Here is a 13,567-nt window from a genome sequence, read left to right as displayed (position 1 = left end):
GTCGGTTGGGTGTCTTGTGGGATATTTTTGTGTGTGTTTGTTTTCAGTAGTTTGTAACTGAGCCTCGAGACCATGTTTCTAACTTTACTAAACAGTGACAGTAAGCGGTTGTTCACATTTGGGGCTTTCAGATTGACAGCAGACCCTGGAAGTGTAACTGGGGAAAGTGACCGGAGAAAGCGACCTGGAAAGACCTCCAAACCAGTGGGTGGGCCTTCGGAAGGCCGGTCCCAAGGATCTGGGAGGGAGTGTTGAAAACACACTGCTCCCTGGAGGGCCTGGGCCAGCAGAAATGAGATTTCCAGGGTCCTGGTTCCTGAAATGCGGTTAGGATGCTTGTGCACAGCAACTTGAAGGTAATAAAACTCTGATTCAATTCCACAAATGGAGCCGACTGAGAGGCAGTACAGGGTGGTGATCGCATGCGAGCGGAGGCGGAGCCGACCTGGGCTGGAACCCCGGTCCCTCTTCTGGCTCCTTGACCGTGGAAAGCTACTTTTCCCACCTGAGTATCCGTAGTGAGGTGAATCGTGTCCGCCTCAATTCATGGCCGCCCAAACCCTCAGATGAGGGTCTTTACGGATGAGGTCATCCTGGATTGTGATGGGCCCTAAGTCCAATGACTAGTGTCTTTACAAGTGAAAGCAGAGGGAAATCCAGACATGGAGACGAGCAGGGAAGAAGGCCAGGTGACCACGGAGGCAGAGATTGGAGGGAGACCGCTATCAGCCAAGGAACAAGAAGGATCACCAGCAGTCACCAGAACCTGGGGAAGGCAGGAAGGATTCTCCCCAAGAGCCTTCAGAGGGAGCAGGGCCCTGCCTACACTTTGATTTCAACTTCCAGCCTCCCAAACTGTGAGAGAAGGAATTTCCCTCGCTTTATGTCACGAGTTTGGGATAATTTCTTGGAGTAGCTCCGGGAAAAGAATCCAGCAACTTCGTCTCTAAATTGAGATTATTTGAATGGTCTCCCTCTGTTTATTGCTGGTCTGTTTACCAGCTAAATGAGACTAGCAACTAGAATAGGGTGCCTGGGAGGCTCAGTCGGGTAAGCATCTGACCCTTGCTTTCGGCCCAGGTCATGATCTCGCGGTTTCATGGGTTCAAGCCCTACCTCCGGCTCTATGCTGGCATCGTAGAGCCTGCTTGGGATTCTCCCTCTCTCCTCTCTCTCTGCCCCTCCCCTATTCTCACTGTCTCTGTCTCTCTCAAAAATAAATGAACTTCAAAACAAAACCTAGCAACTAGTTTTAATCAGTTTGCCTGGGACTGACAGCTTTCCCAAGATGCTGAACTGATGCCTCACCTGATTCATCCACAGAGAAAACAAAACCCACCTTTTTTTCAGATTTTTAGGGGATTGGATGAAAGGAATCATTTACTTAACAAATATGTATTAAACAGCTTTAATATGCCAGGTGTTAATTATACGAGCTGATACACAGGTTAAACAAAATACACACAGTTCCCGCCTCCCAGTATGATACAGTCTAGTGGGAAGAGGAGATTTATACAAGGAAGTTGCAACTGTGGTGAAAGGTGGGCAGGAAGATGGGAAGAAGAACCAGGTGGGCCTGCTCTGCGTTGAATGAAGGAAAAAGCCTCTGGGAGCTGAAAGGTGCGTACCAGCTTTTGATAGTTTTAACGAGGACCCATTAAATATATAAACTAAGGGAGGGACCAGTGACATTTTTTATAATATTAACTTTTCCTATCCAAGAATAGGACAAACTTTTCCATTAATTCAGAGTGCTTTCATGCTAAAGGGAAGTGCTATTTTCTGAGTTTTGTTTTCAGTGTTTGAATTTTTGTTTTTAATAATGAGCTGGCTCACTGAAAGCAAGGAAGGCTGACAATCACGCCCCCCCACCGCCCCCTTGGCGCCCCCTGCAGGCTCCTCCTACAGATCCAAGGCCCTGCCTCCTGCCTCCGTGCGGTGGGGTGAAGGGCACACTCTCCCCAAAACTGTACTTATGATTCCTTGTCTTCGTTCCTAATTTTACACATTTCCATGTACACGTGAAAAATACGCTGCCCATTTTGCTTATTTTTTGATCTTTCTATAAGTGAAATCACACTGTCTGCCTTCTCTAGGCATTTGCTTTCTTTGCTCAACGTCAGGTTGCTGAGATTCATACGTGTCAATGGAACGACAGCCATGCCTTCCCGGGTATGTACCCATTTTCCCGCTGGTGGTAATTTGGGTTGAATGTGATTCCTGGTGTCTGAGTGTAAGTCTTTCCAGGACATTTCTCTGGGAGTGGAACCAGTGGATCATAGGGTATGGGCATGTTTCACTTGAAAGGTAATGCCAGAGTGTTTTCCCAAAGTTGTTGAACCAATTTATCTTCCCACTAGCGGCACGTAAATGTTGCCTTGGCTCCACATCTTTGCCAACGCGTGGCATTGCTAAATACTTTTTCATATTCACTTGGGTCAGTGTGGGTATGAAATGGTAGCTCCTTGTTTTAAATTAGCATTTCCTGCTTATTGAGGAGGAACATCTTTTCCGATGTTTGTCAGCCACTGTGTTCTCTTCTGTGAAAAATCTTTTATTTTGTTGTTCATTAAAAAAAATGAATTGTGGGGCACCTGGGTGGCTCAGTCGGTCAAGCGTCCGACTTCGGCTCAGGTCATGATCTCATGGTCCGTGGGTTCGAGCCCCGCGTCGGGCTCTGTGCTGACAGCTCAGAGCCTGGAGCCTGTTTCGGATTCTGTGTCTCCCTCTCTCTCTGCCCCTTCCCTGCTCATGCTCTGTCTCTCTCTGTCTCAAAAATAAATAGACATTAAAAAAAAAAAGAATTGTTTCTCTTTTATATATTGCTTTGTAGGAAACTTTAGATATTCTGGATACCAATCCTTTGCTAAATAGGTGAGCTGGATATCTTCTCCCAGTTTGTGGAATATCTTTCAGTTTCTTTATAGTAGACTCAGATGGGAAAATTTTATAATTCTACTCTAGTCAAATTTATCACTCTTTTCCTTTATGGCTTGCATTTTTGTTTAAGAAATCCTTCTTTACACTGAGGTCATGCAGATATAACTTCTATAACATGGGCTTTTAGCCATTTTTTTATGCTGTGGACCCTTTGGCATGTTTTTAAATGTGTGAAATGAGGGGTGCCTGGGTGCCTCAGTCAGTTAAGTGTCTGACGTCGGCTCGGGTCACCATCTCATGGTTGGTAGGTTTGAGCCCCGCATCGAGCTCTGTGCTGACAGTTCAGAGCCTGGAGCCTGCTTCAGATTCTGTGTCTCCTCTCTCTGCCCTCCCCTGCTTGCACTCTGTCTCTCTCTCTTTCTCTCTCAAAAATAAATAAACATTAAAAAATTCAAATGTATGAAATGAAACTCATTGGATTACAAAGAAAACCAATGATACTGAAATGTAGTTATCAAAATACTAAAAATTATGACATATAAGTGTGTTTCTTTTAAATGTATTCAACAACTAGATTTAGCAGAAAATCGAATAGCTGCTGTAAAGTTCCGTGTACTGATGAACATAAATAATATTTTGTGATACCTACAGCAGGTATCATATGATATGAAAATATCTGTTTTCTTATTAGTGGCAAAATCACAGGTACAGGTGAGAGTGCTGTGGTGTGGTGTGTATGTTCATGATTGGATCTCTGAGTTTTAGCTCGAGATTTGTGAAAATAAATATCAATTTTTTTCCCATCTGTGTTCACAAACCTATTGAATTCTATTCCCTGACCCACTGGGGGGGTCTGTGGGACCTAAGTAATGAACCCCTGAATTTTATAAAAATGTTAATGTTTTATCCTTCTGTTTTTGTCTTTTATCAATCAGAGGTTTTTCCCTTTATATGGTATATCACATTTCCTTTTTTCTCTTTTATTGATTAATCTATTCCTTCCCCTTTGATCTATAATGTATGTCCTGGCTTAAATCATGGTTCTTTTTAATGGTCCATCTGTTTCTGGAAGCTTTATTCTACTCTGCTTATGTAGTTAATTATCTGTGTAAGCTACAAGTATCTTAGTTACTATAACTTTATTTTATTTTTTTTAATATTTATTCAACTTTTGAGAGACAGAGAGAGCACGGATGGGGGAGGGACAGAGAAAGAGGAAGGCACAGAATCTGAAGCAGGCTCCAGGCTCTGAGCTGTCAGCACAGTGCCAGATGTGGGGTTCGAACTCACCAACCATGAGATGGTGACCTGAACCAAAGTCGGAGCTTAACTGACTGAGCCACCCAGGCGCCCCTAGCTACTATAACTTTAAAGTCTGACATCTAGTAAGGCAAGTCCCCCTACCTGTGTGTTGGCTTCCCTTAGTCTTTTGCTTTTCTATGTAAATTTTAGAAGCAGCTTGACATGTTCCATGAGAAGGCCCATTGGGTTGTTGACTGAAATTTCATTGAGTTTATAGACCATTTATTTATACCTTTCAATAAAAGTTTATGTATTTTTTTCACTAAAGACACATACACCTTTTGTTAGGCTGCTTCTAGGCCTCTCTCTCTGCCTTCCCCTACTTACCTATCTACGTTGCAGTTGGAAATTATATCCTTAATATTATATTTTCTCTTTGTTGTTAATGTATAGAAAATCAATTGCTTTTGAATATTGTTCCTTTATCTCTCAACCTTTTTAAACCTGCTTATTAAATCTACTTGTTTGTAGAATTTCAGGGAGTTCCCTATGAAAATAATTATATCACCTTCAATGAATGTCTGTTTTGTTTCTTTGATTCTAAACCTTGTATCTTGTATTTCTTTTTCTTGTTTTATTTCACTCACCAGCACCTTCAGTACAGTATTGAATAAAAGCCATGATTCTTTTTTTGACACTTCTAACCTTTAAATATGATGTTTGCTGTGGGCTTTTGGTGGATGTTCTGTATTGGGTTGCAAACATTGCTTTTTATTTATAGCTCATTGATTTTGTTTTAAAATCAGAAGTGAATATTGTTGGGTTTTTGTTTTGTTTTATTTTTTAAGGACAGATTCCAGAATGTGTATTATGTCAATGAAAAAGGTTCACTAAGGAAAAGGAAATTGAAGATACAAAACAGGGAGAAGATAACTTGAATACCCAAGTCCTTGAGAAGACTGAGGGTGGATTTTTATGTATTTCTTTATGCATGTAAAGTACTTTACATAATGCCTGGTCTGTTAATTTCCTCTTGCTGTGGTAAAAAATTACCACAGACTTGGTGGGTTAAAACAACACAAATTGAATCTCTTACAGCTCTGGAGATCAGAAATCTGGAATCACTTTTACTTCACTAAAGTCAAGGTGTGAGCAGGGTTGAGTTCGTTCTGGAGGTTCCACGAGAGAATCTATTTCTTACATCTTCCACCTTTTAAGGTTTTTTGCTTTGTTTTTTATTTTTTATTTAAGAGAAGGGAGAGGGGCAGAGAGAGAGAATCTTAAGCAGGGTCTCAGCGTGGAGCCCAACATAGGGCTTGATCCCACAACCCTGGGATCATGACGTGTACTGAAATCAAGAGTCAGAGGCTCAACGGACTGAGCCACCCAGGCACCCCATCTCCCACCTTTTAGAGGCTGCTGACAATCTTTGGCCAGTGGCCTCTTCCTTTATCTTCAAAGCCAGTAGAATAGCATCTTTAAATTGTGCTCTACTCTCATTGCAGCAAAGTTGCCTCCTTCTATGGAAGGATCTTTGTCAATAATTGGGCCCACCCTGATAATCCAGGATTATCTCTCTATCTCAAAATCCTTTACTTAATGACATCTGCAAAGACCCTTTTGCTTATAAGGTAACATGCACAGGTTCAAGGCATTAGGATGGGGACATCTTTGGGGTCCATTATTCGGCTCAGCATCCTTGCATGTATTTGATTACACTGTATGTGTTTGAGGTTTATAAAAAAGTTGAATATTAGCAATTCTCTGTGTTTCAACCTGAAGGTTCTCAATATATAGAAATTACTATTCATACTAACAACAAAAGAGGAGATTATTTTACCATAAACTGCCAGCTCCAGGGCTGTCCCTGTTGTTTTCAGCAACTTGCAGTAGAGATCCTGGATCCTGGGTCACTGCCCTGGGAGCATAGGTATGTCTGTCTCCCCAAGGACCATGCCTCCCCACTGTCTTGGTAGAGGCCAGCTAAAGGACTACAGGAAGATCCTCTTCCCATGGGGCAGGAGAATCCTTCTGCCCAGCTCCAAGACCCTCTACCCCACAGCACAAATATTCTCCAGGAGAAATCAACTCTAAGGATCCTCCATGTTGGAAATGTGTGTGAGGCCGGTGCTGAGCCGCGCCATATTGGGACCTGAGGCCAAAGGGGAAAAACAATCAGTGGTACTGATCCTGTCTTAATTTAAAATTTTGATGTTTTCTTCACCGTGAATCTTGTTGCATTCATTTGGACTTAAAACAAAATATTGCATTAAAATATTAGTTATCTTGATTACTGACTCTTTTGGCACCCCCTTAAATTTCACACCCTAGATTTCACTCTCCTTACTTTCATTCCCACTCTGGTCTGCGGATCTATATTTGTAGCTGTTTTCTCTAATGCTAGTTTTGGATGAACACTCCTGGCAAAAGTTCAAGCCTTATCTGTAGAGAAAACCCACGACGGTTAGGATTTACCGAGATAACAGGAAAGGAAGGCCACCTCCCAACCTCTGAACTGCCCATTGTCCAAGCGACTCTCTTTCTGCCAATTGCCTTCTCCAAGCGCGAAAGAATAAACTAATTTCATACCTATTCAGTCCAATAAGGCTCATTGTCCTACCTCTACCTCCAGTGATAAGAGACAGGAACACTTCATTTTCCATTGCTAAGCAACAGCAAAAACAGAGCCTGGCATCTGTGCCGGGCCTGACCGGCTGATAGGGATCAGTGTCTAAAGTTCTTGTTTGCATTTTGAAGTCAACAATAATTGCAGTTCTCTATTAGTGTTCATTAAGTTGGTTTATGGCTGGACCAACTCCAATCTCCACTCGGCAGTTTGAATGTGTTGTCCTCCTAGGGGAAGAAATATTTGGCAATAAAAACCCTGTGCTGATTTCCTCAACTCATTTCCCCTCGATAGACTGGGAAGCTGTGGTCACCATCCGCAGTTCTCTAGCTCCGGAGAACAAGGCCTCTGTTGAAGGTTCTGGAAGAGTGCGTGGAGAGCAGGGCAGGGAGGATGGCTCTGCTTCCCCAAGCTGGCTTCCTTCCACTCCAAGCGAAAAGTAGGCCAGTGGAGCAGAAGACTATTATGTGAACCAAGCTGGGGTGGAAAGTACTGCCCCATTTCCCCAACGCCAGCACTAAAGTTTGGAAAGAGCTCTCTCAGCTTCTTTCCATGGTCTCGTGCCAGGAACAGGCACGACCGGGGGACGTGATCGGCTCCTGCCTCCCTGGCCTGGGAATGGGTCAAACAGTGGCCTCAGCGTAATGGTAGAAAGTTCCAGCCAGCTTGAAAGAGCCGCCCTTGGATGCCACTTCCCAGGTGTTGACTCACCCCGGGCGGCTGAAAGGCTGCCAGCCCAGCCAAGGAGCAGGTCTGCTGCCTTACATAACCTTCCCTTCATCCCCACTTGTCGGGAGCTAGGTCTGCTCTGAAAAGAAAATCAGAAAACAGCTTAAAACAATTAATGAGGATGTTGTTCTCCTTTCTAGACTCCAGTCCAAGACACCCTTCCACTCTCGGCACTTTCCGAAGTGAAAGAGTGACTCCTGGTAGTCATCATCTTGTCTCTTCTGCGCCGGTGAGAATTTCTTAGGGCCAAGCTGGAGAACAGCTTCCTTGCGCCCCCTAGTGTACACAGGAGCCCGGCACCGTGCAAAGTTGGGTCTGGATGAGGCCAGACCAGGCAAGTGGGACCGTGCAAGTGTTCCCTGGTGACTGGGGATTGGGGTAGGAGGGTCCAACTCCATGAGGCCCCGGGCAGGTAAGAGGAAGCCACCTTTGCATTTTCGATTCAGTTCGTGACCCAGGAACTTGGGTCACTTTCTTCCGACTCTCCTCTCTTCCTCTGCCTGCTACAGAGCAAGAGGCTCTCTTTGCAGGTGCTCTCTTTGCAGAGCAGGTGAGGACTAAGGAGTCAAAATACTTGGATCTCTTTGAGAAGCCGCAGAATAGGCCTGTCTTACGGTTAATATGTGCAGAAGCTTCACTGTGGTGAACTGAGAAACTCTGAAAGTCGCCGTCGTTTGATTTGCTGTTGTTGTGACCATGTGTGCACGCTTCTGTCGGGTTCTGCGGTCCCCCAGGGCGCCGATTCCCAAACAGCAGACTAGCTGTGGAAGGTCGAGAAGATCCGAACCCCAAGTTCCTTGTGTCCTCATAATTCCATGAATCATTCTCCGGAACGTCTGCAGAAGAGAGTTCAGGTAAATATGAGAAAGAAAATCTGTTTTGAGGATAAGCCAAGGCAGGATGGGCAATGGAGTACGACGTGGGTGTCAAGAACCATAGAAATCTTTGAAAGAAGAATTGACAACCGTTATCTAGGATAAGTAGGAGGCTTACCTACCTTGAATCTTTCCAGATTGACTGTTTTGATCAAGAAGTTAAGAATAGGGATGGCAAATAGGTTTAATATTATGTACAGACGTTAGTGATGTCTGCCAGGAGCACAGGACAGAATACTGACGGTACACATGTGAACAAGACAAGAAGAAAAAGGAGCGTATAAGAATTAGAATAATATGAATTATAATCATAAAAAATTATCAAGAGAGCTAAGCCACCTCATCTTTTGATGCTGTTTTTCTTTTTCTTTCTTTTTTTTTTTTTTTTGTCATTCTTGCAATCATGAATTATGATGATGTGGTTTTTCCAACTTCCTGTTCTAGGGTGCGGGGAACTTATTGTTCCTGTCTTCTTCCTTAGTTTGTGTAGTGTCTCAGCTGACTTGAAGGCTGATGTGGAATAACAACAGGGTGGAGGTGAGAATTCATCTGATTCTCACTTGTCTTGAGATTATTATACAGTGATGGCTCAATCCCCAAGTACACTTGAATATTGACTGTGTACCCAGTAGGCTGGTAAGTGCTATGGGTGTGCAGAGAAAGAGAGGGGAGAGGTACCAAAAACCCTAAGTTTATACTCTCCTTAGTTACTTGACCCATAAGAGGCAACTAGAGAACAGGGTCCTGGATGCATACCGCGGTCTCAGGAGAAACACAGAAAGCAGGAAGGGGAGAAGGTTAAGCAACCACATCATCTCCCTCTGACCCTGTAGACCCTCACGCAGCCTTGGATTGGAAGGCGGAGAGCTGCTCTGAGGGTCTGGCTCAACTCTGAAGCGGTGCCCTATCCGGGGGCCCCTGCAGACTGCCACAGAGCACTGGGGAGTCCGAGTGCCCCCCTTCCAAAATGCACCTTGAACTTTCCACTTCTCTTCATCTCCACCACTCGCGTTTCAGTCCCGGCCATGGTCACCTATCCCTGGACAATGCACTGGCCTCCTAACAGTTCTCCCTGCATCTGTCCCTTACCCCCCGAACCTTCGGTCCACCCCACGCCCTGGGGTTCACTCCCACCATCCCCTCCACTTTGCTCTGACCCCATAGCTACATGGGCCTCCATGTGTCACCTTGAAGTAATACCTCTGCCCAGTGGCCCTTGTGTAGACCTTTTTGCCTGAATCCCTCGCCCTCCCTCTCCTTCTCTTCTTTACTTTGTTAACATCTCGCTCCCGCTGTGTCTCTTCACCTCCTTGGGGCTTGGTTAGGACCTTGTGCTTATAGGCTCACAGAGCACCTTAAACTCTCCCTAGGGACATTGATCATAATTGTAACTAGTTATTTGTAAAATTATCTGCATAATGTCCATTCCCAGCTAGACGACAAGCCCCATGAAAAGAGATCTGATGCTCTTATTTACTTCAGTGTCTCAAGTTCTTAGCATAGCCCCTAACACAGTTCTTGACAGGTAATAGGTGCTTAATATTTATTGAATAAATTAATAAATGGAAGGGGGAGAGAGAGAGATGTATGGATAGAGGGATGGGTGGATGGGACTTTCTGAGATTTCCAGTCGATTTCCACTCCTTGCCTATCACAGTGGAAGAGATAGGGCCTGTGGGTTTGGTATCATCACTAAAGGCTTGGCGGGGGGGGGGGGGGGGGGAAGGAGGGTGTGTTGTATGGATAGATCGTTCTAGATTGTAGCTTCATTTCCCACGCTCCTCAGCTTTGCCTTTCCAAGACTTCCAGGGTTGAGTGTGCAGAATCCCATTCCTCAAAATGTTATCTAAGGAAAGGAAAAATCCAAAAGAAAACTTTATAGATCAGAGGGAAGGAAATCAAACTTTGAGCACTCATTCACGCTGCAGGGAAGGTTATATGAAAATAAGTCCCTTCTGTGGCTGCTTTTGAGCCGTTCCAGCCTCCTCAGCAGCCTAATTGCCGAACAATGTGTTGCCTTGCCCTGGGACCTTCTGAAATGTAAGAAAGCAGACAAGTCTAGCAGTGTCACGACCTATTTTTTTAATAAGGCAGGCTCCACAGACCCAGTAATTGGCCATGTAAATGAATACCTCAGGCACGTAACGTGAGGGAAAATGGAATATGATATTGTTTTCCCTAGGATCTATTCAGGCATCTGAGGCCTGTGCTGTCAACTCTTTTGGTGGAAGGAGAGCTGAGGAGTGGGGCATGGATGGCTCAGCAGCAGGACATATCCAGAGAGTGGGGTCTTCCAAGCACTAAACTTGGGGACGGGTTCGGAGACTCGGCCATGGTTTCCACACTCCCAGCCAAGAGCTGGGTCTCCTTGCCTGTCAAGGGAGCGCACGTTGCATTGGGTTTTTGTGGGCTTGTACCGGAGGTGTGGACCCCATTCTGCTATCGAGGCCCATCCAGAGCTGGGCTGATGGACATGAAGGGCAGAAATCTCCGTGGATGGGAATCGGCAGCCACCACCTGCAGGGCTGCTGCGTAGACAAGGGAGCGCCTTTCGGGGATACCGCAGAGGGCAGCGTGGCTGGGTGAGGTGCTCACTCCATGCTCCCTCAGCACACGGCAAGCACCACTCTGTGCACATCAGTCATAGGCGGGAAGCTCTGTGAGCAAAGGGACCAGGTCTGCCTCCTTAGAGCACTGTGCCTCCTAGCACCGTGCCTGGCCCCGCGACCCTGACGAATACATGCTTGCTGATGAAGAATAAATGCATGCATGGATGGATGGATGGATGGAGATATGGGCTGAATATCACTCAAAGCTTTCTGATCAATCGAATGGCCCAGCGATGGACTGGGCTGCTTTGAAAAGGACCATGGATGTAAATTCCAGTTGGAATGGGGCAGCACCAAGGCATCTGGTGGTGGGAGACAGATGTAGAATCCGTGTGCTTTGGGGGCAGACAAATCTGGTGTGAGTCCTGGCTCTGCTGCTTATGGCTGTGAGACTTTAAAGCAATTTGCCTCCACGTCCACATCTGTAAAATGGGCGTAAGAATCCAGTTTGAGTTTCCTTAAAGAAGAGCCTGAGACAAAGACGTGAGGAAAGGTAGTTTATTTGGGAGGTCATCCAGGAAGCAGGAGGGAAGCAGCCGTGAGTGGGGGCCAGAGAAGGAGGAAAAGCCCATCAAGGGGGCCTCTTAAGCCTTGCTAAACTAGTAGGACTCACTCCTATTGGCTGTCCTAAAGGGATTACGTGGAAAGTGTTTCTCTTAAAGGGTGAAAGTCCTGACATCTCCCCACCACCTCCCATCTCCATCCTTTGAGGCAAACTTCCCTGCATCTTCTTTTTTTTTTTTTTAATTTTTTAATGTTTATTTTATTTTATTTTTGAGAGAGAGACAGAGTGTGAGTGGGGAGGGGCAAGGAGAGAGGGAGACACAGAATCGAAAGCAGGCTCCAGGCTCCAGAGCCCGACGAGGGGCTCGCACTCACGGACCGTGAAATCATGACCTGGGCAGAAATCAGACACTTAACCGACTGAGCCACCCAGGCACCTCCAGGCTTCATCTTCTTGTGGGATAAGGCCTCTCCTTCCCTCATTCCTCAAATAAGAGGCCACTGGAGGTAGGGAGCTGTGCATCCCAGCCACGGCTGCAGACGGAGGTGGGTAGAGGGGATATGGCACAGAGCACTGTTCTGTGCCTGCCTCAAATCTTTCCATGGTGGGGCACCTGGGGGGCTCAGTCAGTAAAGTGTCCGACTCTGGCTCAGGTCATGGCCTCGCGGTTCGTGAGTTCCAGCCCCGAGTCAGGCTCTGTGCTGACATCTTGGAGCCTGGAGCCTGCTTCAGATTCTATCTGTCTGTCTGTCTGTCTCTCTCTCTCTGCCCCTCCCCCAGTCATGCTCTGTCTCTCTCTCTCTCTCAAATAAATAAACATAAACAAATTAAAAAAAAAAAAAACCTTTCCACGGTGATAGATAGAAACCTTTCCGTGGTGATGGAATGGGAGCTCCGTGAGGGAGGGACTTGTCAAGACTAGAGTGACTCAATAAGTATGTTTTGTGGGCACCTGACTGTCTCAGTTGGTAGAGCATGCGACTTTTGATCTCAAGGATGTGAGTTCAAGCCTCATGTTGGGTGCAGAGTTTACTTCAAACAAAGTTTGAATTAATATATAAGGGTTACATAAAGTAAAATTCTAAGGTGTAATACAGTATCTGAAAAGAAACTGCCTACGGCTATTAATTGTTATTAATTTCTTTTTATTAATAGATGATGCTACTTTTCAAGAGGAATAGGAATCATTTGGGGTAACACTGTAGCATTTGGGCTTGCGTAGTTCCTTACAGGAACTCGTTGTTTTGGAGATAAAAAGAGTTCTGGCTCTGACCTACAGAATGCAAACTCTAGATGAGTTAGGACAGCCTTTCAGACATTTGGGCACATTGGAGTTTCTCGTCTGGATTTTAGTGAAGCCACCGCCTTTAAGACCCTCTGACATGCAGCCTACGAGTTTTCTGAGTTGAACTGACAGTTTTAAAGCAGGAGCAATAAGATCATGTCAGGGAGAATTACCTGGAGACCCTGGACATCCTAAGATGGTCTTTTAACTGACTGATTTATGGAAAATAAAAGTGTCAAAAGTTGTGCGGACACACACTTTGCCATCGAGCTCAAACCCTACCCCATGGTGCAAAAGGAACACGTGGCCAAAAGGGTTAATCCACACTTCTGCACAGTCAGGACCAGCACCAGCTCCGTCAACCATCACACGCCTCTCCCCACGGGAGAAATGGAGACAGTGACCAACAGGTGGGACAGCTTTTCCTGCGGGAGGGGGCCCAGCCCATGCTGTAGAACTGTTTTCTGAAGCCTTTGGTCTTCGGGTGCCTGGGTGGTGCCGTTGGTTACACGTCCGACTCTTGAGCTCAGCTCAGGTCAAGATCTCGCGGTTTGTGAGTTTGAGCCCCACATCGGGCTCCTTGAGCTGATGGTCAGGAGCCTGCTTGGGATTCTCTCTCTCCTTCTCTCTGCCCCCCCTCCCCCCCCAACTTGTGTGCTCTCTCTCTCAAAAGTAAATAAATAAAACTTAAAAAAGAAATTTTTGGTCTTGACCTGGGTATGCTCACTAAAGGAAACCTCTTCTCCATTCTGAATAGATTTGGCCTCAGGGGAGAAGGCAGATGATGGGGGGAAAGTGGGGGAGGGAGAAGGTGGT

At 45.6% G+C, this 13,567-nt stretch overlaps 1 non-coding gene across 1 annotated transcript; it reads left to right on the top strand.

Annotated features, from left to right (window-relative positions):
• Positions 1 to 12,416: 12,416 nt before the first annotated feature.
• TRNAK-UUU (transfer RNA lysine (anticodon UUU)) lies at positions 12,417 to 12,489 on the top strand. The gene has a single exon. It is a non-coding gene; the product is annotated as a tRNA-Lys (tRNA).
• Positions 12,490 to 13,567: the final 1,078 nt, after the last annotated feature.

Source organism: Panthera onca, chromosome B3 (genome assembly GCF_046562875.1).
Source record: "Panthera onca isolate mPanOnc1 chromosome B3, mPanOnc1 haplotype 2, whole genome shotgun sequence".
In the NCBI taxonomy this organism is placed as follows: domain Eukaryota; kingdom Metazoa; phylum Chordata; class Mammalia; order Carnivora; family Felidae; genus Panthera; species Panthera onca.
Note: the sequence above shows the minus strand (reverse complement) of the source record. Positions and strands in the feature narration are given on the sequence as shown.